Source organism: Mobula hypostoma, chromosome 15 (assembly GCF_963921235.1).
Source record: "Mobula hypostoma chromosome 15, sMobHyp1.1, whole genome shotgun sequence".
NCBI classification, from domain to species: domain Eukaryota; kingdom Metazoa; phylum Chordata; class Chondrichthyes; order Myliobatiformes; family Myliobatidae; genus Mobula; species Mobula hypostoma.
In genome coordinates, this window is record NC_086111.1 from 39,516,485 (window position 1) to 39,544,365 (window position 27,881).

Genomic DNA, 27,881 nt, shown 5'->3' on the forward strand with positions numbered 1-27,881 from the left:
GGGATTCAGACAAGCGGGTAGGACAGGAATCACAGACTGCCAGGGCCAAGACTAGACTCAGAACTGGGAAGCCGCCAGGGCCAGGACTTGACGTGGTACTTGAACGTTGCCAGGGCCAGGATGTGGATGTGGTACTTGGGTGCTGCCGGAGCCAAGACGTGGACATAGAAACATAGAAACATAGAAAATAGGTGCAGGAGTAGGCCATTCGGCCCTTCGAGCCTGCATCACCATTTATTATGATCATGGCTGATCATCCAACTCAGAACCCTGCACCAGCCTTCCCTCCATACCCCCTGATCCCCGTAGCCACAAGGGCCATATCTAACTCCCTCTTAAATATAGCCAAAGAACTGGCCTCAACTGTTTCCTGTGGCAAAGAATTCCACAGATTCACCACTCTCTGTGTGAAGAAGTTTTTCCTAATCTCGGTCCTAAAAGGCTTCCCCTTTATCCTCAAACTGTGACCCCTCGTTCTGGACTTCCCCAACATCGGGAACAATCTTCCTGCATCTAGCCTGTCCAATCCCTTTAGGATTTTATACGTTTCAATCAGATCCCCCCTCAATCTTCTAAATTCCAATGAGTACAAGCCCAGTTCATCCAGTCTTTCTTCATATGAAAGTCCTGCCATCCCAGGAATCAATCTGGTGAACCTTCTTTGTACTCCCTCTATGGCAAGGATGTCTTTCCTCAGATTAGGGGGACCAAAACTGCACACAATACTCCAGGTGTGGTCTCACCAAGGCCTTGTACAACTGCAGTAGTACCTCCCTGCTCCTGTACTCGAATCCTCTCGCTATAAATGCCAGCATACCATTTGCCTTTTTCACCGCCTGCTGTACCTGCATGCCCACTTTCAATGACTGGTGTATAATGACACCCAGGTCTCGTTGCACCTCCCCTTTTCCTAATCAGCCACCATTCAGATAATAATCTGTTTTCCTATTTTTGCCACCAAAGTGGATAACTTCACATTTATCCACATTAAATTGCACCTGCCATGAATTTGCCCACTCACCCAACCTATCCAAGTCACTCTGCATCCTCTTTGCATCCTCCTCACAGCTAACACTGCCACCCAGCTTCGTGTCATCCGCAAACTTGGAGATGCTGCATTTAATTCCCTCATCTAAGTCATTAATATATATTGTAAACAACTGGGGTCCCAGCACTGAGCCTTGCGGTACCCCACTAGTCACTGCCTGCCATTCTGAAAAGGTCCCGTTTATTCCCACTTTTTGCTTCCTGTCTGCTAACCAATTCTCTATCCACATCAATACCTTACCCCCAATACCGTGTGCTTTAAGTTTGCACACTAATCTCCTGTGTGGGACCTTGTCAAAAGCCTTCTGAAAATCCAAATATACCACATCCACTGGTTCTCCCCTATCCACTCTACTAGTTACATCCTCAAAAAATTCTATGAGATTCGTCAGACATGATTTTCCTTTCACAAATCCCTGCTGACTTTGTCCGATGATTTCACCACTTTCCAAATGTGCTGTTATCACATCTTTGATAACTGACTCTAGCAGTTTCCCCACCACCGACGTTAGGCTAACCGGTCTATAATTCCCTGGTTTCTCTCTCCCTCCTTTTTTAAAAAGTGGGGTTACATTAGCCACCCTCCAATCCTCAGGAACTAGTCCAGAATCTAACGAGTTTTGAAAAATTATCACTAATGCATCCACTATTTCTTGGGCTACTTCCTTAAGCATTCTGGGATGCAGACCATCTGGCCCTGGGGATTTATCTGCCTTTAATCCCTTCAATTTACCTAACACCACTTCCCTACTAACATGTATTTCGCTCAGTTCCTCCATCTCACTGGACCCTCTGTCCCCTACTATTTCTGGAAGATTATTTATGTCCTCCTTAGTGAAGACAGAACCAAAGTAATTATTCAATTGGTCTGCCATGTCCTTGCTCCCCATATCAATTCACCTGTTTCTGTCTGTAGGGGACCTACATTTGTCTTTACCAGTCTTTTCCTTTTTGCATATCTATAAAAGCTTTTACAGTCAGTTTTTATGTTCCCTGCCAGTTTTCTCTCATAATCTTTTTTCCCCTTCCTAATTAAGCCCTTTGTCCTCCTCTGCTGAACTCTGAATTTCTCCCAGTCCTCAGGTGAGACACTTTTTCTGGCTAATTTGTATGCTTCTTCTTTGGAATTGATACTATCCCTAATTTCTCTTGTCAGCCATGGGTGCACTACCTTCCTTGATTTATTCTTTTGCCAAACTGGGATGAACAATTGTTGTAGTTCATCCATGCAATCTTTAAATGCTTGCCATTGCATATCCACCGTCAATCCTTTAAGTGTCATTTGCCAGTCTATCTTAGCTAATTCACGTCTCATACCTTCAAAGTTACTCGTCTTTAAGTTCAGAACCTTTGTTTCTGAATTAACTATGTCACTCTCCATCTTAATGAAGAATTCCACCATATTATGGTCACTCTTACCCAAGGGGCCTCTCACGACAAGATTGCTAATTAACCCTTCCTCATTGCTCAAAACCCAGTCCAGAATAGCCTGCTCTCTAGTTGGTTCCTCGACATGTTGGTTCAAAAAACCATCCCGCATACATTCCAAAAAATCCTCTTCCTGAGCACCTTTACCAATTTGGTTCACCCAATCTATATGTAGATTGAAGTCACCCATTATAACTGCTGTTCCTTTATTGCACACATTTCTAATTTCCTGTTCAATACCATCTCCGACCTCACTACTACTGTTAGGTGGCCTGTACACAACTCCCACCAGCGTTTTCTGCCCCTTAGTATGGTACGTGGATGCCGCCGGAGCCAGGATGTGGAGGTGGTTCTTGGAGGCCGCCGGAGCCAGGATGTGGATGTGGTGCTTGGAACCTCCGAGTAGTGCCGAGCTCTCGACTCGGCCCAGGAACAGTAGACAGCGGCTCTTGATTTTCTCCGGCGGGTTAACTGACGGACCCACCTTGAAGAGGAAACTTTGCAGGCTCGCTTCGGTGAGGTAACTGGACAGGGTTGCTCCAGTGAGGAAAGGCAAATTACCGGCACTCGCTTCGGGCGGAGACAAGGCTTGCTCCGGCCAGATGACATTGGCACGCTGTGACTTTGCAGACGCTCCCGCACTGAATGGCTGAAAGCCGGAGATTATAAACTACCGGTTCAGCCGAGTGTTAATTGCCTCTAATCACCAAAGTCGAGGAACACGGGAAAACAGGGAATCAATGGTCCGGATCATAACATAAACAAGCTAAATTTAAAGGGACCCCGATCCGGACGATGACACTAAGGGCATAGTTATTGTGGGACTCCTTTGGACAGTGTTGGCATGGAGGCGCCATTTGCTGAGCTTCCCCAAGACAATAAGCTCTTCTTACTCCTGCACCAGAAAATTGGAAGTTCTTCAAAGTTTGTTGCACTTTTTAATCCTACCCCCTCCTCCATTCGCTGGAGTGTAAGGGATGTCCAGGGAGGGGTAGCACCTCTGATGAAGGGGCTTATCGTATCCATTCCAGGGCAGCTCACTGTTGTGTGAATGAAATCACCGGAGAAAATTACTGGTAGATACAAAGCAGATTCTTTATTTGACAAAACAAGGTACAGCAGGCATCATATGGAGATGCTTTCAGTGGAAAGGTGTGCTGGGGCTCGATATTTACGTGCTAAACAAAACGGACAATTCCATATTCACAAAGTATAGACAATGCTTTCTTTTGAAACTACATACAAATTTCACACCTTCTGATTCGCATCCATCCCACAGACACCAGGTTCGTCTGGACTGGGATTCACAGCTTTTTAGGAATGCATTATTCCAAATTAAATCCACAATACATTTTCAAGGAACAGAAGAATGGTAGCCAAAGCTATTTGCTAAATGAAAATGACCTAAACCCAAAAATCACTCTAATGCTCACTCACATTTGTTCCCCACCAGACACTCAGCTCTTTCCTGTGGCTCCAAGTAGATGTTTGCATGTCACAGCGGCCACACCCCGGAATACTGATTCGACGGGCGGGCTAAACCAGGTGAGGGTAGCCAGCAGCCTCATACCCCAGTGAGATTGGGACATGCCTGTCTTAGCAGGTGAAGTCAGCTCTGGCAGAATGGGAGGATGAGATCTACAGTGAGATGCAATGGCTAGGAAGGCAGTACTGCAATGTTCTTTGGAGAGAGACGGGCATAACAAGGCACAGAAGATATCGTGGTCATCCACTACATTAAAGGATGACTGCAGTTTGTGGCAATTGTTCATACCATCGGACCTAGAGTCGAGAGACTAGAACTGGCCCAGTACGATGGCTTTTCCACTTTAAAAACTCACGCACAGGTTTCCTGTCATCGTCAGACACGGTGGACAACCGCCACTCTGACCCCTGCACTGCACTGACGTCCTCCAAAATCCCACCCCTGCTCTGCAGCCCATCTATTAACATCCTCCTGTCTCCAGTTTATCTTTGAACTGCAGCCCTGATGCACTGTCAATCTCCTGATCTTCCTTTCCAATTGACAGTGCCTCTGAACACCTGAATGCCAACTTGTTAGGCCTGATGTTCTCCCTTAGTTTCCATCCAGCATTCAAATACCAGCTGGACTTCTGTTCACCTTCCTGTCCATAACAAATGCTGAAGTCCAAACTCCAGACCTAACTTTAGGTGTGCAGGACAAAATTTCAATTGCCTCATTTGCAACAGAAATGTCATTATCCACCTCATGTGTGAGCATTGACTTGCAGTGCACTTTAGACTCAATACTCGTTTTGATTGCTTACTCAGTTCATTTGCTTCTTTGTCTGGTACATTAGCATACAGTGTTCTTTCTGTTCATTTTCATCTTAAATCTATAGATTCCTGACAACTTTGCTTCATCTTAGGGGAACTTAATATCTGGCAAGTTACCTCAATATTCACTTAATACCTTACTTAGCTCATATAAACCCAGTTATAGCCACTCCCAAGACAGTCAACGCACATCTATCTGCTAATGGATCTTCTTCTGCTGCCAAAATAAATTACTGAATAAATGAGGTTCTCTGTTCTTGCACATATTCACATTATGTTTTTATGGGGCTTTCCTCAGAGTGCAATAATTTACTCATCTTACATTTTTATGCTCACAATTTTCTCTCATTACCAAATTAAATCCCAGCATCTTTTGTTCATATGAAGTTTGCATAATTTCTTTATGTACATTCCCATACCTAACAGCAATTAATTTTTTCAACCAACTCCGTAATTCTGTAATAAAATATATAAGATGTTACCTCATGATTATTATTAATGAAATTAAACTCAGTCTGTAATAATGGTCAGAACTAAAACTAGAAAATGCCAGAGGCACTCAGCAGGTCAGACAGCAACTATGGAAAGTGATACAGAATGAACATTTTGGATCAAGACACTTAATCAAACATGCCTGAGCCATTAGGAACTATTTAATATCACTTTCTAGGGACAAGGGAACACAGTCTCAGGATTGAGGGCAAGTCAATCCTGACTGAAGTGAGGAGAAACTCCTTCAGAGTCATTGAGCGACAGAGCACAGCGAAGACCCACCTAGTCAATGACAAACTGTTATTCTGCCTGCTTCCATTGACTTGCACATGAAACATTGCCCTCTATAACCCTCTTGTTCAACACACACAAAGTGCTGGAGGAACTCAGCAGGCCAGGCAGCATCGATGGAAAAAAGTACGGTAGACGTTTCGGGCCGAAACCCTTTGGCAGGACTGGAGAAAAAAGAAGTTGAGGAGTACATTTAAACGGCGGGGGAGGGAAGGGAGAACCACCAAGTGATAGGTGAAACCTGGAGGGCGAGGGATGAAGTAAAGAGCTGGGCAGTTGATTGGTGAGATGAGGTGAGAGAGGGAAAAGGGGATGGGAAATGGAGAAGGAGGGCGAGGGGGGGAGTTGGGAGGCATTACTGGAAGTTAGAGAAATTGTTGTTCATGCCATCAGGTTGGAGGCTACCCTCTGGTTCATGTACTTTTCCATAGTTCTTTTCAATGTTGAAATCAAACCCGCATCCATCACTTCCTCAAGCAGCTCTTTTCACACTCTCACCCCGGTCTGAGTGAAGAATTTCCCCCTCATGTTCCCACTTAACTATTTCACTTTTCACCCTTAACATGTGGTCTCTAGTTCTTGTCTCACCCAACCTCATTGGAAAAAGCTTACTTGCATTAACCCTAGCTATACCACTCATAATTTTGTGTCATCTTCATCATCATCATTATGTGCCATGTTTTGTATGACATGAGTGATCCTGGTCTTGACCGTGATTATCCTTGGTAAATTTTTCCAAGGACATGGCTTGCCATTGCCTACTTTTGGGCAGTGTCTTTACAAGATGGACGACCCCAACCATATCAATATTCTTCACTGTCTGGCACCAGTGGTTGCATAACCACGACTTGTGATATGCACCAGCTGCTCATAGAACCATTAACTACCTGCTCCCTGTCTTTATATGACCCTGATCAGGGTCACCTTGCCCAAGTGTGACCTGCAGCTACCAAAGGGAAGAAGTGCCTAACACCTTCTTTGATAGAGACATATCTCCACCCCACCACCTCTATCAAATCTCCCCTCATTTTCCTACGTGTTATCCCAAGACTGTGTTCCCTTGTTACAGCTCAAAAGAGGTATTAAAACAGATTCTGATATCCCAGGAATCTGATGGAATGTTTTGATCCAAAATGTTAATTTTGTTTCACTTTCCACAAGTTTACCTCAGTGTGGTAAACCTGTGGAATTTTCTGCCACAGGACACAATGGAGTATACTTAGGAAGGAGATAGATATCTAGACACAAAGATATTAAGATATATGGGGTGAAAAAGAGAATATTACAGTGCCTCAGCTGTCTTCTCTTTCACTATTACTTATCAAAATCAAAATAATTCATAGCTTCTCAGTAGGCCCGCATTTATCTTACTATTTCCATTACTTCTACAGAAATTGTATCTTTTGCTGCTGATAGAGTGAATAACATATTTTCTACATTTGTATTGGCATTTTAATAAGGCAGTGCTGATAATGCATCCACTGCAACAATCTGGACATTCAGCATGGAATGCAATCATCAATGAGGAGACATAAAACCCTTGCCGCACTCCTGAGGCTGCCATTGTGCAGAATGCATCCAAGAATGGCCATTGAAGTTTGGTGATCAACGTAAAAAAAATCTACCAAGCAAAAATGCTGGACAACTAAGATGTATGGATTTTCAATGATTCTTTCATGCCATAATTCTCTCACTCTTTTTATTAATAAGCATGATATGAAGGCTTGAGCCTTTTACAGCCCATGTTTATAGCTTACAGTTCCAGGATGCTGGTTTACACATTGAGCAGTTTTCCATTTTATACATAAATATATAAACTTACAAGTTGATCCTAAAGTGTGGCAGAAAACTAAAACATACACATAAATGCACCAATAAATAAAATAATTTTGCAAGGTTAAGTTTACCAGGGAATAGTTGTTCTGACATCAACCTTGAGAGACAATATTGTCCAGTAAGAAAAGTCTGATTACAACTGACCTATTTTCTTTACCAAGACAAACTTCTACTGATGCTCTCAGCCCTAATAATGTTGTATGCCCTGCTTTTGTAAATAACCCTGAAATGTAATGCCTATTCAAATGAATTTTGCAGATCTTTACATATATCTATTTCATTCTCTTTATCAATACATTACATTATTTTCTCAAAGAATTCCATTAAATTTGCCAGGCATAACTTGCATTTTTGAAATCCATGCTGGATCCCCTTAATTAACCTATTTTTTTCTCTATGGGTATTTATTTTATCCTGTATAATGGCCTCTGGAATCCAACTTACCCTGAAATTGACCTTGTTGAAACTGGAGGTATGCACTGATCAAAAAAAAGAGAACCCTCAGTATTTAAATGATAATGGTGTTCATATACTATTTATTAATATTCAGTCATATATTAATAACAGTCAATAGTTCCAGTTAGTGCATAATATCCAGCTCATTTTTTAGACCGGCTGATCTCAAAATGACTAAGTGTCCAGCTTTTATTATTGCATTAAAAATGATTGCGAAATGATCATTTCAAAGCTTCAGTAGAAATTCTGTAGATTTACATTACTCTCTTCTAGTTATGCATCCCATCTTTCTATTTGCCTTTTAATTGCTTCTTAGTACTGACTTGACATTGAAAATAATGTGTCTCCTTGTGCTAATTCTGACCTCTGTGTTGTATATCTATATTGCTTATAATTCCTTCCAACAGCCCATAAATTAAACTTGGTAAAATTATATTTTGTTTAACCACCAACTGTCCAATAGCACTATAAACATTAATAATTTTCACTACCTGTTTCATTTATATAGCACCTTTACACAGCTCAATTTCTCAAATAAACTTAGATAAAGATCTAGATTTTATGGAGAAGTTTGGAGGAGAAATTTCAGGTAGAATGGATTAGAAAGTGCAAAGACCAGGCCCCCAAACACAAGGTAACTAAAGGCAAAGTAATTACATTTTTGGATGAATAGGGTTTGAATATTTTATTGTGCATTTTGGTTCAGTTTGGGAATATTTTATCAAATTTTATTAATGGTCACTAAAACAGGTTATTTTTAGTTTTATAATGATTAAAAGTTGCATTAACTTTAAGTCACTACAAAGTGTAACTACATTGAAAATAATAACTTTAAGATTTGCTCATTGAAAATCATGTTAACTTATTACAGTTTATCACACTCTATAAGGATTGGGAAATTTCTAAGCAAGGGCAAGAATGATAAAATTGTGTCAAATGAACTAAAGAAATAAAGTAGGAGTAGGCTTCATGCTTCCTTTATCATTCAATAGAATGATAACTTATCTCAGTATCTATTGATCTCTCATATGATCAAATGAATAAAGAAAAATGCAGTGTGATAAACCATTTCTGTCACACCCCTGTAAGGCAAAATACTGTTACGCCCATCATACCTCTACTTCTATATCTAGCTCCATCTCTGAATCTGTCTCCACTTCCAACTCTCTCTCTGTATGCAACTTCTCAGTTCCGTGATTTTGAGGAAGTGTGAGAAGCAATTACACTTTTTGCGTATTTAGACCTGGTAACCAGAGACTAATGTCTCTCTTAGAGAGAAAAAAATGTTTTTTAAATGCTACTGTATCCAAATTCCAACCATACGTAGAAGAGAAGATGACTCCAGCATCCTCAGTTGCTTCATAGAAAGTAAAACAGGTAATATATCAGGGAGATTTTGGGGAGCTGGGAGATAATATTCAAAATTGCTTGCAGCTGGAAATAACATTTAGCTTCTTTTTACATCTAGCTTTTCAGTTAATCCATTGAATATCACATCCCTTCTGTGATAATTAAGTATCAGTACCTATAAAAGATCACAGAATGATCCTCACTGTCATTGTCATCTCCTTCTTCTTAAGATGTGTTACTGCATTTTCTAGCTTATTCACAGTTCTTTCAACTCATTTCCTTTACCTTGACAAGATCTTCAACAACCACCTTTTTCTCACCAAGCAGGGGTATGTAAGAGTAGTAATGGTTACAGAAGGACTGAGCTCCTTGCAATGTTGCCATGCTAATCAATGGAGATAGTACAGAAAGCAATCTCCACATCCTTGCAAACATCATATTCTGATGTTTTTCTTGAAATGGAAAATTAACCAGGGGACTGCTCCATTTTATATCTATAGATTCTGGTCTATATTTGGGCTCCTCTTTGTCATCATTTTTGATGCCACTTCTTAAAAGCTGAGGGCTACTGAGAGGAATTTTTAACTCACCAGACTGTTATGACATTTTTATGCATCATTGTGAAGCTCCACTTTAATGTTTAAGACAGTGCAACAGTTTATAATTGGGCTAGAGAATAATTTTTTCTTTTCTATCATTCTTACATGTTTATTATATATCTATACAGTATTTGCAAGTGTGGTGGAAAGAAAATACATGGTGAAAATACTCTTTATATTATTAATACCTGTTTTCTCATTGTGTAGTTCATATTAATTCAAGTGATTATCATTTCTAATGTTATATGATACACAAATACGTTTATACTTTCTAGGATGTCTTCTCTGCACACACCGACTGGGTTTCTCGAACACTCTTTGAGCAGTGTATGAATAGAAAAAGTAATACTTGGAGTAAGAGCTTATGCTAGCCAGATGTTCTTCTTGATCCTGATGTAATCTTCATGCTTCAGATGTGGAGTTATCCACTTCCACAATTGTTGGTCTCCAGGGTTTTTCTCCTTGATGACCAAAACCCTCCATTCTTAGACGCTATCTCATCAGATCAAATTACTGTGTTTTGATTTCATTGGCTCTTTTCATCTGGCTGGCCTACGAGAGCTTCTCATAGAATTTAGCCCAAGGCTACAAGCAGTATTACTTTATTAATCCCCCACCAGATTGCACCTCATGCTTTGTTCTCCGAGACAGACCAGTTTATACTAATTTAGTCAGGTCAGGCACAATACTGGGCCCAGGCTGCTCTTTCCACAAGCCTGCCACTTCTAACTAATCAGATAAACATCGTATCTGGAAATTATCTTTGGTTTAGGAGATCCTCATCTGGACCTCATCGTGTCCACTTTTCATTGCTCTCATCAAATCATCCCTGAGCAAGAAGCATTTCACAAAATGGTGGACACAAGTACAGACTCAAAAAAATGCCTGCATCCATCCCTTCCATCACTTCCATCACATGGCAAGAAAAGACATTTGGTTTGCCTACTTCCAATGTTTTTAACTAATTCCAGTTAGATGTTTTACAGATTTTAATCATTTTATGCCCAAAAGCTTGTTCTCCTTTCCTATCATTTTGTTGACTGCCTATGGGACCGCCATAGACACTCCATGGGTGTGTTGCACTTGCATGATAGAAAAAAAAAATTACCTGCTTTATTCATACAATACTCTTTATGCCAACAATCTTCCCGTATGTTTTATTAAGGTATCACCTTCTGATTTTCACATAATTTCATTCTTCCGCCTTCTAAGTGAACATACTCAGAATCAGAATCGGTTTTATTATCACCGGCATGTGATGTAAAATTTGTTAACTTAGTAGCAGCAGCTCAATGAAATACATAATATAGAAGAAAAAAAAGTCTTATTCAGTATACTTTATACAGTGTATGCATATTGAATAGATTAAAGTTGTGCAAAAAACAGAAATACTATATATTAAAAAAGTGAGGTAGTGTCTAAGGGCTACATTAAGCAGATAAATCGGCATTTAGGAGGGATATTGAAAATCTAGCTGAATGGAGCCACAATAACAACATGGCACTCAACTGCAGCAAAATCAAAGAGCTGATTATTGACTACAGGAGGAGTTCAGTTATTGACTTCAGGAGACTACTGAAGGCCCATGAGCTAGTCTTCATCAGGGGATCAGAGGTAGAGAAGTCAGTAACTTTAAATTCCTCAGTATTATCAATTCAGAGGATCTGTACTGGGTCCCACATAATCTGCCATTACAAAGAAGGCAGAGCAGCACCTCCACTTTCTTGGAAGTCTTTGAAGGTTCAGCCTGTCATCTAAAACTTTGGCAATCTTCTGTAGATGCACGGTAGAGAGTATACTGACTGGTTGCATCATGCCTGGTATGAAAACACCAGTGCCCTTGAACAGAAAAGCCTACAAAAAGTAGTGGATACAGATCAGTAAAGCATCACTGGTAAAGCACTCCCCATCATAAGGCACATCGACAAGGAGTGCTGTCACAGGAAAGCAGCATCCATCATCAAGGACTCCCACCATCCAGGCCATGCTCTCTTCTCACTGAATTGAATTGAATGAATTGACTTTATTTCTTCCATCCTTCACATGCATGAGGAGTAAAAATCTTCACGTTATGGTTGAGGTGAGTGCGGCAGGACGCCAGTCATTCAGGCATGTTACCTTGGCCTTCTTTGATACAGGGACAATGGTGAATAATTTGAAGCAGCAGGGCACTCTACCCTGGGAGAGGGAGAGATTAAAAATGTCAGTAACACACACCTGCCAGTTGTGCTGCACACATCCTGAGTACTCGCCCTGGGATGCCGTATGGTCCTGCAGCCTTGCGACTGTCCACTCGTTGGAAACATCTGCATACCTCAGCCTGAGAGGTGACCAGGTTGCAGGTTGTAGCGGTGGCTTTCCTCAGGCGCTCAGAGTTAACGACGTCAAACAGAGTAAAAGTGATTGAGCTCAACTGGGAGAGAGGCCATGATGTTGGTGGCACCACAATGTTTGGCTTTGAAGTCTGTGATGGTATGCAACCCTCACCACGTCATGTGTGCTATTCATTGTGAATCTTGACTCAATTTTGTCCCTGTATTGTTGTTTCGCAGCCTTGATAGCTTTGTGCAGATTGTAGCTGCTTTTCTTGAGCTCCTGCTGATTGCCGGCAATGAAAGCTCGATGTCACGCTGGAAGTGCTGCTCGCGCAGAACTATTGATCCAGGGTTTCTGGTTCGGGAAGACCCTGACTGACTTCTGGGGGACAACATCGTCGATGCACTTCCTGATGAAGCACGTGACTCCATCTGTGGACTTGGAGACATTCTCATCACAGAAGACATTCCAGTCAACGTCGTCGAAGCAGTCAGGAAAGAGGTACAGCGGCCTTAGGTCCCACACCAGCAAGATCAAGAACAGTTATTACCCCTCAACCATCAGACTCCTGAACCAGGGTGGGCAACTTCACTCACACCAACTCTGAACTGATTCCACAACCTATGGACTCACTTTCAAGGACTCTTCAACTCATGGCCTCAATACTTACTATTTATCTATCTATCTATCCGTCCGTCTATTTCTTTATTTATTATTCTGTTTTCTCTTTTTATTTGCAGAATTTGTTGACTTTGGCATATTGTTTATTTTGTGCGTAGTTTTTCATTGATTCTATTATTTCTTTGTATCTACTCTGAATGCCTGCAAGAAAATTAATCTCAGTGTAGTATATGATGGCAGATATGTACTTTGATAATAAACTTATTTTTGAACTCTTTTGAACTTTTATTATTTCAATTAGATTAAAAACTACCTGCATGTGCTGATATCATGACATCAAAGTGACAGATTTCCCCATATCTTCTAATACGAGTCCTACCTCCTCTGTATTGCACTGAACTTTAGCCTTAATTACTTGAGGGTGTGAGGTAGTAAGTTTTCTGATAGTTTTGAAAATCATGAAGGGTCTAGGGGGCAGACAGAAACTCTATTCTACTCATTTTGATGTCCTTTTCACTGTACTTCCACCCCACACCCCCACCCCCGCCTTCAACCCCCTGCAACGTGACTTCTTGCATATAGTTAACAATGTTCCTCTGGTAGGCAATCACTGGTGAGTGGTGTGTCGCAGGGGTCAGTGCTGGGCCCGCAACTGTTCACAATATCTATTAACGATCTGGAAGAGGGGACTGAGCGTAGTGCATTTAAGTTTTCTGATGATACTAGATCAAGTGGAAAAGCAAATTGTGCAGAAGATACAGAGAGTCTGCAGAGAGATATAAATAGGTTCAGTGAGTGGGCAAGGGTCTGGCAGATGGAATACTCCCCCAGTAAATGTGAGGTCATCCACTCTAGAAAGAAAAATGGAAGAGCAGATTATTATTTCAATGGTAAAAAAAATTGCGGCATGCCGCTGTGCAGAAGGACTTGGGAGTGCTTGTGCATGAATCACAAAAGGTTGGTTTGCAGGTGTAGCAGGCTCTCAAGAAGGCAATAGGATGTTTGTCTTCATTGCTTGAAAGATTGAATTTAAGACGGGGGTTATGCTGCAACTGTACAGGGTACTGGTGAAGCCGCACCTAGATTTCTGCTTGCAGTTTTGGTCTCCTTACTTGAGGAAGGATATACTGGCTTTGGAAGCTGTGCAGAGGACGTTCACCAGGTTGATTCCAGAGATGAGGGGTTAGACTGTGAGGAGAGATTGAGTCACCTCGGACTGTACTCACTGGAATTCAGAAGAATGAGAGGTGATCTTATAGAAACATATAAAATTATGAAAGGGATAGATAAGATAGAGGCAGGAAAGTAGATTTAGTAGATTTAGGATGGAGATGAGGAGGAAATGCTTTTCCAAGAGAATGGTGAATCTGTGGAATTCTCTGCCCAATGAAGCAGTGGAGGCTACCTCAGTAAATATATTTAAGACAAGGTTGGATAGATTCTTGCATAGTCGGGGAATTAAGTGGGGAAAAGGCAGGTGGGTGGAGTTGAGTCCATGGCCAGATCAACCATGATCTTATTGAATGGTGGAGCAGACTCGACAGGCCAGATGGCCTACTCCTGCTCCTACTTCTAATGTTCTTATGTTTTTATGGTCTAAGCAACCTTCAAAAAACACTTGGTGTGGTCCCACAGAATCATAATCCTACTGTTGCCATCATTATCAAATAGCTTCTCAATAAATCCATCTGAAGACTGACTAATGATTTTCCCCTCTGATGTAATTGATAACGTCACCCCTAAAATCTCATTACTTAAGAACATCACCCTTGTACTCTCTGGGATACTCAAGGTTTAGTCCACATATAGAAACATAGAAACATAGAAACATAGAAAATAGGTGCAGGAGTAGGCCATTCGGCCCTTCGAGCCTGCACCGCCATTTATTATGATCATGGCTGATCATCCAACTCAGAACCCAGCCTTCCCTCCATACCCCCTGACCCCTGTAGCCACAAGGGCCATATCTAACTTCCTTTTAAACATAGCTAATGAACTGGCCTCAACAGTTTGCTGTGGCAGAGAATTCCACAGATTCACCACTCTCTGTGTGAAGAAGTTTTTCCTAATCTCGGTCCTAAAAGGCTTCCCCTCTATCCTCAAACTGTGACCCCTCGTTCTGGACCTCCCCAACATCGGGAACAATCTTCCCGCATCTAGCCTGTCCAATCCCTTTAGGATCTTATACGTTTCAATCAGATTCCCCCCTCAATCTTCTAAATTCCAACGAGTACAAGCCCAGTTCATCAAGTCTTTCTTCATATGAAAGACCTGCCATCCCAGGAATCAATCTGGTGAACCTTCTTTGTACTCCCTCTATGGCAAAGATGTCTTTCCTCAGATTAGGGGACCAAAACTGCACACTATACTCCAGGTGTGGTCTCACCAAGGCCTTGTACAACTGCAGTAGTACCTCCCTGCTCCTGTACTCGAATCCTCTCGCTATAAATGCCAGCATACCGTTCGCCTTTTTCACCGCCTGCTGTACCTGCATGCCCACTTTCAATGACTGGTGTATAATGACACCCAGGTCTCGTTGCACCTCCCCTTTTCCTAATCGGCCACCATTCAGATAATAATCTGTTTTCCTATTTTTGCCACCAAAGTGGATAACTTCACATTTATCCACATTAAATTGCATCTGCCATGAATTTGCCCACTCACCCAACCTATCCAAGTCACCCTGCATCCTCTTAGCATCCTCCTCACTGCTAACACTGCCACCCAGCTTCGTGTCATCCGCAAACTTGGAGATGCTGCATTTAATTCCCTCATCCAAGTCATTAATATATATTGTAAACAACTGGGGTCCCAGCATTGAGCCTTGCGGTACCCCACTAGTCACCGCCTGCCATTCTGAAAAGGTCCCGTTTATTCCCACTCTTTGCTTCCTGTCTGCTAACCAATTCTCCACCCACACCAATACCTTACCCCCAATACCGTGTGCTTTAAGTTTGCACACTAATCTCCTGTGTGGGACCTTGTCAAAAGCCTTTTGAAAATCCAAATATACCACATCCACTGGTTCTCCCCTATCCACTCTACTAGTTACATCCTCAAAAAATTCTATGAGATTCGTCAGACATGATTTTCCTTTCACAAATCCATGCTGACTTTGTCCGATCATTTCACCGCTTTCCAAATGTGCTGTTATCACATCCTTGATAACTGACTCCAGCAGTTTCCCCACCACCGACGTTAGGCTAACGGGCCTATAATTCCCCGGTTTCTCTCTCCCTCCTTTTTTAAAAAGTGGGGTTACATTAGCCACCCTCCAATCCTCAGGAACTAGTCCAGAATCTAACGAGTTTTGAAAAATTATCACTAATGCATCCACTATATCTTGGGCTACTTCCTTAAGCACTCTGGGATGCAGACCATCTGGCCCTGGGGATTTATCTGCCTTCAATCCCTTCAATTTACCTAACACCACTTCCCTACTAACATGTATTTCACTCAGTTCCTCCATCTCACTGGACCCTCTGTCCCTTACTATTTCTGGAAGATTATTTATGTCCTCCTTAGTGAAGACAGAACCAAAATAATTATTCAATTGGTCTGCCATGTCCTTGCTCCCCATAATCAATTCACCATTTCTGCATGGTATAAATTCAGGTCCTCTATTTCCCCTTTGTTACCTTGAGTCGCCTAGATTGAGAAAAGTTGGTTTTGAACATAGGGTGCCCTCCACATCAACACTGTTGCTGGCACATAAATCAGCTTTAATGGTTCTGGAGCAAGTCCAGTCACAATCCCTGTCACAATTAATTCCATTGTTACAACATACATTTGCTCTCTTCACCTTGTATTAAACCATGGCTTTCCATGTTGCACCTTCTGGTTTCTTTTTCAGGATACTTTTGGCTCTCTGGTATTGTCATAGGCCATCATATCATTGCATCATTTGCTTTTGACCTCCCTCTGGAACCACAAATTTCCCTTCATATGTAATATGCACTTCATTGACTCCCTACACAAATCTGGTTAACAAAACACACCTCTATCCTGCTACTGCCAGTTGGTCAACTTAAAGTGTATCAGTCAACCCTGACACTGATGTGACAGATATTCGCTTTCCGGGCCACAGCCATCTATTTCCGAAAGGATATTGAATACATGAACACTACCTCACTACCTTTTTATTTCTACTTTTGCACTACTTACTTAATTTAACTATTTTATATATACACTTACAGTAATTCACAGCTTTTTCTATTATTATGCATTGCAATACACTGCTGCCGCAAATTTAGCAAATTTCATGACATACGCTGGTTATATTAAACCTGATTCTGATTCCAATTCCACCAAGCATAGGATTAATTTAAGCTTTCTCCCAATACAAATTTAACAAACACTCACTCACAAGCACATTCTCTCTCAAGTAAACTCGCAAATAGCCACACCTCATGCAACATTTTAAATTCACAAACCATTCTCACTTTAAACCATTTTAGAAAATTACTTGGTCTTTAGAGTTAAACAGTTACCAAAACATATTAAATTACAATCATATAAAATTTTTGAGCAAACATAATCTCTTGAAGATTTGAAACAAAGGAACTCTGGAAGTTATTCATCATGCACAAGTAAGCATTCAACAAACTTAAAGCATGACACTCCCTCATTAACCAACACTCCAACATTTTTTGAGCTTTTCTTAATTCTAATCTCTGATCTATGGGATTCAGATGATATGAACTGTTTATTAGACAGTTCTAGACATAATGACTCATGTTGCCACAGGTGAAGCAACAGACTGGGCACTGTACTGAGATGTTGGTTCCCATGACAATCTTCTTGATAGGGTGAAGGTATGCTCCTGTGCTGTGCCGTGCCCCTTCCTTTCTGCAATATCCCTGTTGTCTTCTGCGCTGACCTGTATTTCACCATATGATGCCCCGTATTTTTTCTTGGAAGGGCAATGTTCTATCTGCTTCTGAAGCCTTCCTTAAGTTACAATCTAACTCCCGTACTTCCTTCTGCAGTGCTCTAACCATTTTCCCGAGTGCCCATGGTTCAATATATGTATGGTCAGTGGGAACAAACAGTTCCAACAGCTATCTAGATTCATCAGTGCTGTGAGAACGCATTTTAGTCCATCTATTTATAACCCTCACTAATTTTTATAGATGCACCGTAGAAAGCATTCTTCTAGGGTGCATCACAACCTGGTATGAAAGTTGCCCTGTCCAAGACCGGAAGAAGCTGCAGAAGATTGTGAACACGGCGCACCACATCACACAAACCAATCTTCCGTCCTTGGACTCACTTTACACCGCATGCTGTCAGAGCAGTACTGCCAGGATAATCAAGGACACGACCCACCCAGCCAACACACTTTTCGTCCCTCTTCCCTCCGGGAGAAGGCTCAGGAGCTTGAAGACTCGTATGGCCAGATTTGGGAACAGCTTCTTTCCAACTGTGATAAGACTGCTGAACAGATCCTGACCCGGATTTGGGCCGTACTCTCCAAATATCCGGACCTGCCTCTCGGTTTTTTTGCACTACCTTACTTCCCATTTTTCTATTTTCTATTTGTGATTTATAATTAAAATTTTTAATATTTACTATTGATTTGTAATCCAGGGAGTGGGAAGTGCAGAATCAAATATCGCTGTGATGATTGTACGTTCTAGTATCAATTGTTTGGCGACAATATAGTATAAAGTATTTGAGTGTTCTGGTTCCATACAGTGTTGATTTAATGCAGTGGGGTGTTCTCTCCTCTGGAAAAGTTTGCTTTGCACATCTCCCAAGTCCCCTTTGTTAACGCCCATGACAATCAATATTGCCTTCTTTAACTCCTAATATGTTCCTCTACCATGTCATGAGGAAAAGCTGTGTGTATGTTCATATGCAAACACACTATAATTAATTTCCTTTCCTTGGCATAAGTAGACTGTGTATTGTTCTGGGGTGATAAAGTTCCTGCATCTGCTCCTTAGGGTCACTCGTAGCACATATGTCCCAACCTATTTAGCAATACTTCTCTGCAGCTCTACAACTACTGGGTTTGTGTATATTATACTCTGCTTTTGATTTCCAGCACCGCCACCCCACCCCCATTATTAACTATGGTGCAGTGGTGCTGACAGTAACAGCACCCCACTTTGCTGTATGTTGACAGGAGATCCTAGGAGGAAGCTCCCCAGTAGCATCATGGGCACATCATCTGCTAAGCATTTCCAACCTATTCCTCCAATGCCACATTCATCCCCTATTTCAGATCTAGACCATAAGATACAGAAGCAGAAGTAAGCCATTTGACCTACCGTGTCTGTTCCTCCATTTCATCATGGCTGATCCATTTCTCTCTCAGCTCCCAACTGCCTGCCTTCTCCCCGTATTCCTTCATGCCCTGAATAATCAAGAATCTATTAACTACTACTGCTTTGCATATACCAGCCATTTATGGAGGCCATGTCAATAGGAGCAAATATTATTTTTCCCTGAGCAGCCAGCTGGTCCTCCAGGTTTTCTGTCTGCTTTAGACGCTTTGTGAGATCTTCAATGTTACTTTATTTTCATATACTGATTTTGTATCACATTTACTGTTGTTTAAACATCACAACAATGCTTTTTCAATCCCTCCAGTTAATACTTGGGCTGATTCTCATTTATTACTCTTTAATTTAACCAGTTTTTCACACTGCATCTGAAACTGGTTCACAAGCATCAAATTCACACTCCTCTGCCCTTGTAAGTCAGAAAACGCCTCCTTAAGGAGAACTGCCTCCTGATGGAGCCTTTTGATTTCCTCTTCTAAACTGTCCCACTTCACTTGGAGCTTGCTGCTGACACTCTATCCAGTCCTCAGTAACAATTTCCTCTGAGCATACTTCCAAAGCCAGTGGTCTTCTTTTTACTGTTCGTGTTACTAGAATTCTCTCTATATTGCTGCCACTTCCCATTTTGTTTTTCTATAAGAGTCCCTTCCAGTCAACCAATCAAAGTCCCCTAGATTTGCAATCCTCCCTGAATTCTCCATCCTGGACTAGTAACGACTACCCAGCCCCCATTTCTCCTCGAAATTCATCATTCTGGTCCAGCTCGAGTCTCTCACTGACTCAATGAAGAGATTTATCTTGAGTCTCAGCAGGAGCCCTCAGCATCAATAATTGGTTAGATATAAAGAGAACTTGTATTAATTGACCTTGGTGCTTCAGTTAAAAACAAACATAAAACCCAGACAAAACCAAATATCTGGGCACAACCCCACTATATTTTTCCGACTCTTCCTGAACAGTCAAAGTTTAGAGGAAGTTAACACCCAGAAAGGGGAGTTTACGCTGGCCAGCCATTTGTCTTAATCCTGGCGTAATCTGTTTGATGATTGGTCTTCGGAGCTTTAGCTACTTTACACCTGAAACCCTCCATTCTTGTCCTCTTCCATATCAGGTTGAATTGTTATGTTTTGATTATGTTGGCACTTGCTCGTCCGGCTGGCCTGTGTCAGCTTCTCATGAGAACTGGCCCAAAGCTACAACCGGTACAGTATTACTTTTTTACTCTTCCACCAGATTTGCACCTCATGTCAATTATTTTGTTCTCCCTGAGGTAGACCAGTTCACACCGGTCTGGCAAGGTCAGGTCCTGGCTGCTTCAGGCCACAGGATGTTCTTTTCACAAGTTTATCTCTGTTACCTAACCGAATAAATAACTTCTTATTTGGAATTGATCTCTGGTTTAGCAGATCATTGACTAGGACCTCGTTGTGCCCACCTATAACTGCTCTGATCAATCCATGCCTGAGCATAAACCAGTTCATAAAGTAGCTCACTGAATGGCAGCCTCATTTCCTTCTATCACATGACAAGAACAAAGGCATTTGGTTTGCCTATTTCCTTGTCTCAATCGAGATGGTTATTTTGCAGATTTTAGTTTCTTTATGGCCACCAGTAGTATCTTGCTTATTTTCAGATGATGGAGAGAAGCATTGTAACTGCAGAAAAGTTTCTGCACTATTTTACTTTTACCTGCCATGCCTCTATTATGCACAGCCACTAATTCTATAGAATTTCAGAAGTGCTCTGCCATCAAATTTATCCCAAAATCATCCAGTTCTCAGTTTTGAAGCTGGGACGGGAGCCAAGAAACATAAGCAGGAATGGGTCATTCCAGCTTTCTTAAATATATTCTGAAAATTATTATTATGAATAGCATGCTCGGATATTGTAAAAATTGCCCTTTTATATACAAAAGAGCTATTTAAATCAATTCAGATATGTTACAACCAAAACATATTTAATTAAAAGTAAATTAATTTGTAATATTAATAGTTGCTTTACTTAATGTCCTCATCATAGATGGTGAAATTGAAATCAAATGGTACATTAAACTACAGCCATAAATACAAAGTAGCACTGTATTTCAAAGCAATCACCACATGCTTTCTGTCTATCATTTTTTAAATTATTATTTGCATTTTAAATTACTTGTGCATACCCTAGTGAAAAATTCTATGGAAAGTTAAGAATATATAAGTAGTTGAGACTTTTAAGCTTGCCAGAAATTGACTTAAATTGAAGTGGCAATTATCAATCGATTAGAATTTTAATGTAATCGAAAGATATTTTAATTTAATAGGTCTTCCAAAAGACATTTTGTTACATTTCAGGTGCTGGTTATATGTTAAGATTGCAATCTCTTCCAGGGTTAGCACATTTTCAATACCTTGTGCTAAAATAAAGATCTAAAGAGAAAACAAATTGGTGTATAAAATTAATCAAAAAATTGCATAACAGTTTAATCTTTACCAATGATCATATAGTGATTGTAATAGTTTACAACATAGTTTGTTCCTGTGTATCCCAGGACAGCAACCTATCTCAGAAAATGTCAACCAGATGGCAATACCTTTTTAAAGAGAGAATTTCAGAAGTAATTTTGGCTCATTTTAATCTTGTTTTGGCAAGTCCAAAGTAATGAACCTCATTTCATAAAGCAGCAATCTACTATAATGAGCAATTTATAAAACATGTGCAGACACCACTATGGTCATTTTGTGTAATTAACATAGTTAACGGCATTAGAATTGTCCATCAAATCATTTGCTACCTTTCATCTAGAAGAGTACTTGGTTAAATGCAATCTGCCCATTCCAATCGTGAAAGTTACAGCAGCTTAACTATCGGTTGCACTCACGGGACAAGATACAGAAGTGTTATGCATTTTGAATAAAATTAAACTGTTGCTAGAAAAATAAGTCTAAACAACAACGAGAAATTCAACTTTGTCTATTGTTATCTGTCAATAGCATGCCAGTTAGTCTTACTGGTACTTTTCTATGAAATGCTGTAAAAAGTTATTTAATGTTTGGACACAAATAGACTGGCAACTTGGCCTTTGTTTTCAGATATATATTTTTATTTATGTAGAATAATTTCCTACTGTGGAACAGCGATTATTGCAGTTCCAATTTCATAACTTTTGTTACAAAATATATTTTAAACAATTATGTATAATAAGCTATACTCTGATTAGATATGATTTACAATTTCATTGGTAAACAATGCAACAAAAATATTAGTTCTGCAACAAGAAGCTTAATATTCAAAATTAAATTGTTATGGATCAGAAAATCAATCAAGTTCACAGTACCATTAACCAATTGGCTTCTCAAATTCACTTCTCAACTTTGAAGGAGTCATTTCATTTAGCCCACTTGTGGTTGTGTGCTTTCAGAAAGAGAGAGAAAATATAATTTATTTTTACTTTCCACATCCTGTGGATCTTTTTCATCCTCAGGATAGTGCAATTCACAAGAACATAATGACTAGAATTCTGGTGTAATTGACAGAATCTTTAGAAATTGTAAATAGTCAAAGGCTTTTGAGTTTTAAACAATTAGAGGAGAACTTCAACTATTCATATAAAGAAAGAGCTACTACAATCAAAACCCTGCTGCAACAAAGACTATTTTGTTATAAATGACATTTCATGTTTCGATGTCATGATTAGCTTAAGCTCTCAGCAAATGAGAGAGATTTCCTCATTGTAAATACATAATTCCAATATAACTGTTTTCACGCTTGAAATGAAAGCCCATTATCAGTGCAACATCACTATAACAATATAATTTTTGTTTTACCATCTGGAATACAATTCAAAGGTATATTAATGATCTGATACATAACACACAGCCACAAGAAAGATGTGGTCCAAGCTAAAGCCATGTCAGGGTAGGAAAACTGCAAAACCTACAGTATATGGGAAACTGCAGTTACTGTTGTTAACGGCTGAAAGAGTTTAATTCTAAATGCCATGAGGTCACTTTGGTTCAGGAAGGATGATATGGCCAATTACAAGCAAATATTAGCAGGGGAACCTCTGAGATAGAAGCTGCAGTCAGGGAAGGGCAATCTTATCTGTCACCGGTAGTCTTGCCTCATTGGATTGATAGATTTACAGAATAGGCCTTTCAGCCAACAATGTCTGTAGTGACCATGAAGCCATTCCAACTAATCCCATCTGCCAGCACACGGTCTACATCCCTCTATTCCCTACCTATTCAAGTGTCTGTTTAAATGCCTCTTCAACATTGCTGGTTCCATTCCCTCTCCTGGTAGACTGTTATAGGCACCTACCACTTTCTCTGTCAAATATCTGCTTCCCAAAAGGCTTTAACCTTTTAAACCTTCTCAGCTCAAACCTAGGGTTTGACATTTCTACCCTTGGAAAAAGAAACTGACTACCTCATAATTTTTTATACTTCATTTGAGTCACCCTCAGCCTCTAATGCTCTAGAGAAAAGAAAACAATACAATTTTGTCCAATTTCCCTTTAAAGGTAACGCTCTCCATTCCAGGCAACATCCTGATGAGCTTCTGCTGCACCATCTGCAAAGCCTCCGCATCCTTTCTGTAGTGAGTCATCAACACATTGGACCCCCAGGCTGGTAGGTGTGTAGGTGGGCTTCACAGCAGCTTGGAGGTTAGAGAGCAATTAAAAGATATCATAATATCTGATGTTACTTTTAAGGTTGCAATAATTGTTCATCACAGAAGGAAACATTCTGATCCATTCCTATTTATTTATATATGCAGGCATGCAAAATCAGATTTGCATAGTGGCAGTAATTCAATGACGACCCATTGCAGAGGGGTAGGGGAAACATCAGTCTTACTAATTACAAAGAGAAACAGAGGACTGCTAAAATACACGTAGAATAGTTTGTTTATTGCACTCCTTCTCTCTACACTGTGCATGACTGCATGCACCATAGTAACATTAACTTCACCACTATCTACTTTTCAAGCAGACATTCACTCACTTGAAATTGTGTCTTCTCAGCTTCCTCTATTGCACAGGCAGGAAAACTATTGACTTTCTTCAGTGCAAAAGTCTAACTCCCCTGCTCTTACCTGGAAATTAGGTTCATTTGTTCTTGTATTTAAGTATATGCCTTGAGTGAAATTCTACTCTTCAGAAAATTAACCTTGACATTTCCAGTCCACATTCACTTTACTCTGGCATTAGCTGCATGTGATTTTGCCAGTTGCAGCATTATATTGGAGCTTTTGTGTGAAACCTATGATCTTTCTTGAATAACCACTACACAACTCAGAATACATCAGGGTACCATTCGGGACTTGCTGTTACAGTATATTCTGGTTTTGTTTCATATAACTGAAATACCTTAAGCATATGCCTCTTACTGCATAATGCTAGGATGGGAACATAGGTGGGGAGGCTATAAACGCGTTGTAAGCAAATGGGATTAGTATGGATAGTTTGTAATGTTCAGCAAGGACATGTTGGGTCAAAAGGCCTGCTTCTTTGGTGTAAGGCAGGGTCTGAGAACCCTGGGCATTAGGATATATTAGGAGAAGATGGCGACACGACATAGCGCGCGCGCGGCCGCTCCGAGATGATATTGTATTTGTTAAATGGGGCCGTGTACAATCCTGATTTGATGGAGGCAGCCGTGAGAAGCACAGAGGAACATCTGGAGAAACTTCTGAAATCCCCGCTTCGCTGCCGCTGCTACCGTGCGATCGAGAATCCCCGGAGGGGAAGGCCCCAAATCCTCGGCTTTGACAATTGCCTGTTGCTGGGGCCGGGGTCGAAGCGCTCGGCAGGGATGGTACTCGGTGTCGGAGGATCGAAGTTTTCGGACAGACTCAAGAGTCAGCTGTGGTCGGGTGCTGCATCAGCAGATTTGCGGCACTGGAAGCTCATGGCAGGGAGAGTTTTTCTTCCTCCTCCGTCTGCGTGAGATGATGGGACTTACGAGAAACTACGAGACTTTTTTTTTTACCGTGCCCATGGTCTGTTCTTCATCAAATTACGGTATTGCTTTGCACTGTTGTAACTATATGTTATAATTATGCGGTTTTTGTCATTTTTTTTAGTCTTGGTTTGTCTTGTGTTTCTGTGATATCATTCTGGAGGAACATTGTATCATTTCCTAATGCATGCATTACTAAATGACAATAAAAGAGGACTGCATGTCCTCATAACCTAAAAAAAAATTAATCCTAAAGGAAAAGAAAGCATATGTAAGATTTAGAAAGCTGAAATTAGAAAAGGTCCTTGATGAATATTAAGGAAGCAGGAAAGAATTTAAACAGGAAATAACAAGAGCTAAAAGTGGGTAGGATTAAGGAGAATCCCAAAGCATTTAACGCATACATTAAAAACAAAAGGGATGTAGGGAGAAGGCAGATCCACTCAAGGACATGGAAGGGAATTTATACCTCAGGCTAGAAGTGGGCAAGAGTATTTCATATTGGTATTCATTAACAAGGACGACATAGAAGATAGCGAGATCAGGGATGTGTGTAGTGAAATTCTTGGGTAAATTGATATCACGAAGAAAGGGGTATTGGATCTTTTGAAGAAAATTAGGATGGATAAGTCCCTAGTGCGTGATGGGATCTATCCCAAAATATGGAACAAGGTAAGTGAAGAGATTACTGGGGTCTTCTTGGAGACATATGTATCCTCTTTAGATTTCCAGAGGACTAGGAAATACCTACTGTTTTTTCTTTATTTAAAAAGGGCAGTAGGAACAAACCCAGAATTATAGGCTGGAAAGCAGTGGTAAGGAAAGTTCGAGAAGATTTACTCAAACCTATAAACCTAGAACCTATAAGGGAAAATAATAGTTATAGAACAGGATTCAAATTAGATGCGTACAAGGCCTACCTAGGGCAGTGATATATTGGAATTGCCTCTGGCTGGAATGATCACTTCAGAGATATTAAGTGATAATGTTAGTGAATAAAAGGAGCAAGGGATCAAGTGAATTCATAATTGTAATCAATTGTATAATAGCTTATTTGATTGTATGGGTTTATTTCATTTTCATTGGAGATACAGTGTAGTATCTATCTATATATGTAGGATACTTGTAAGAAGTGCTTAACAGTTTAGTTGATGGTTATAGCTCTCCCTTTTTCTAAGCATGTTTGCAGTAATGCAAAGAACCCCACAGAAATTACACTCATTGACAGCATGCTACAAAATTGGTAAATATTTTAAAAAGCTACAAGTGGTAGAAATCTGTTTGTAGCTCATTCCTATGGTCAGTCTCTATCTTCCTTCTGACTTAATGGGCTTCGTTGTCTCCCTTCCCAGCTCTGATCAGGGGGTTTTGACCTAAAATGTTGACTCTGTTTCTATTTCTGTTTGATCGGCTGAGCATTTCCAGCATGTTCTGTGTTTTTTTAAATTTTACAAAGATTGGCAAGTTCAATTTGCCAATCCTGACGATGCACGAGACATTCCATCTGGTGTAAAGTCATCAGTACTTTACCTGAATGTTTCCAAGTTATTTGTATCTTTCTTAGTGGTACTTAGATGAACTCATTGAACTTATTTGCTTGATATTATTTTCTTCTATATATCATAGACATTATCAAAGTGTTTGCTGCAGTATCAATGCTCATGTTGATGCATCAATAATTTAGCCACATTTACCTTGAGGTTATTCTTCCTTCCTGCATTGTCGTTGGTATAGAAACACAAATTTCCTCTGTTCCCACTGGCTTCAATACCGGGAAAACTTCACTTCTGTAAGGAATTTGTACTATTTCAGTTGCTTTGGCCAATTATTGTAGGTTTATACTTACATGATGGGATATGCCCCTTTTTTTCTGACAGTCAAAATATGTTACCATTTTGTATTGACATACAACTGCTAGAGGGTTTCAATCATAAATGTAGCATTATAGATGTTAATTTCACCCATGTTTTAAGTTCTTCCTGGATCTCTCGCCTTTGCTAATTTCCAATGTATGAGTTTCTTTTAATATTTTTGACTGCATTAGGATTGTAATGGATTATAAAGAGACAAAAGATTACAAAAGTGTGTTTATTTTTTTGATCTGCAGCTATTCTGCAAATGTGTTTTCTATTTGGAGCTTGAAACTGGCTCTTCCAGGCCAACCCACCACCCAGTAATCCACCTTTTTAACACTAGCTTAATCCAGAGCAATTTACTATGACCAATTAACATATTAAAAGGTATGGGTTAGGACTGTGGGAGGAGACCAGAGCACCCAGAGGAAAAACACATGGCCCACAGGGAGAACACACAAAATCCTTACAACTGGTGCTGGAATTGAATTCTGAACTCTGGAATGCCTCAAGATGTAATACTGTTGCATTAACCACTACACTACTTGGTGCCTGTGGTTATGTAGACAGCAATCATATCAATAATTGTTTGGCATTTCTTGCAAGATCAAATTTGAGATTCAGAATGTTTAATAAACTTGATTAAGTTGCTCATTGATTGAACAACATCTTTTTCTCTAAGTGCACAATCCACCAAAGCAGCAATGTTACTTTGCTGAGGTAGGTCATTCAATAAGATGCTGCCAATGTTAACTGAGTTGTGAATCCTTGTTCAAAATTTGTAGCTCTGTAATTTTTGATTTTTAGCATTTGAAATGATAGTGTAATATTTACACTTCTTCACTAGATCCATTCATTTGCCTTCTGTGATGTCAAAAGAAATTAGAATAATCCTGGGAATTATAGACCAACAAGTTTTATAGGGCAAACCTTTGGAGAGTATTCTTAGAGACAAGATTCACAAGCATTTGGAGAAGCATAGTCTGATTAGGGATAGTAAGGCATAGTGATAGATTGTGAAGGGTAGGTCATGCCTCATGAACCTGATTGACTTCTTTGAGG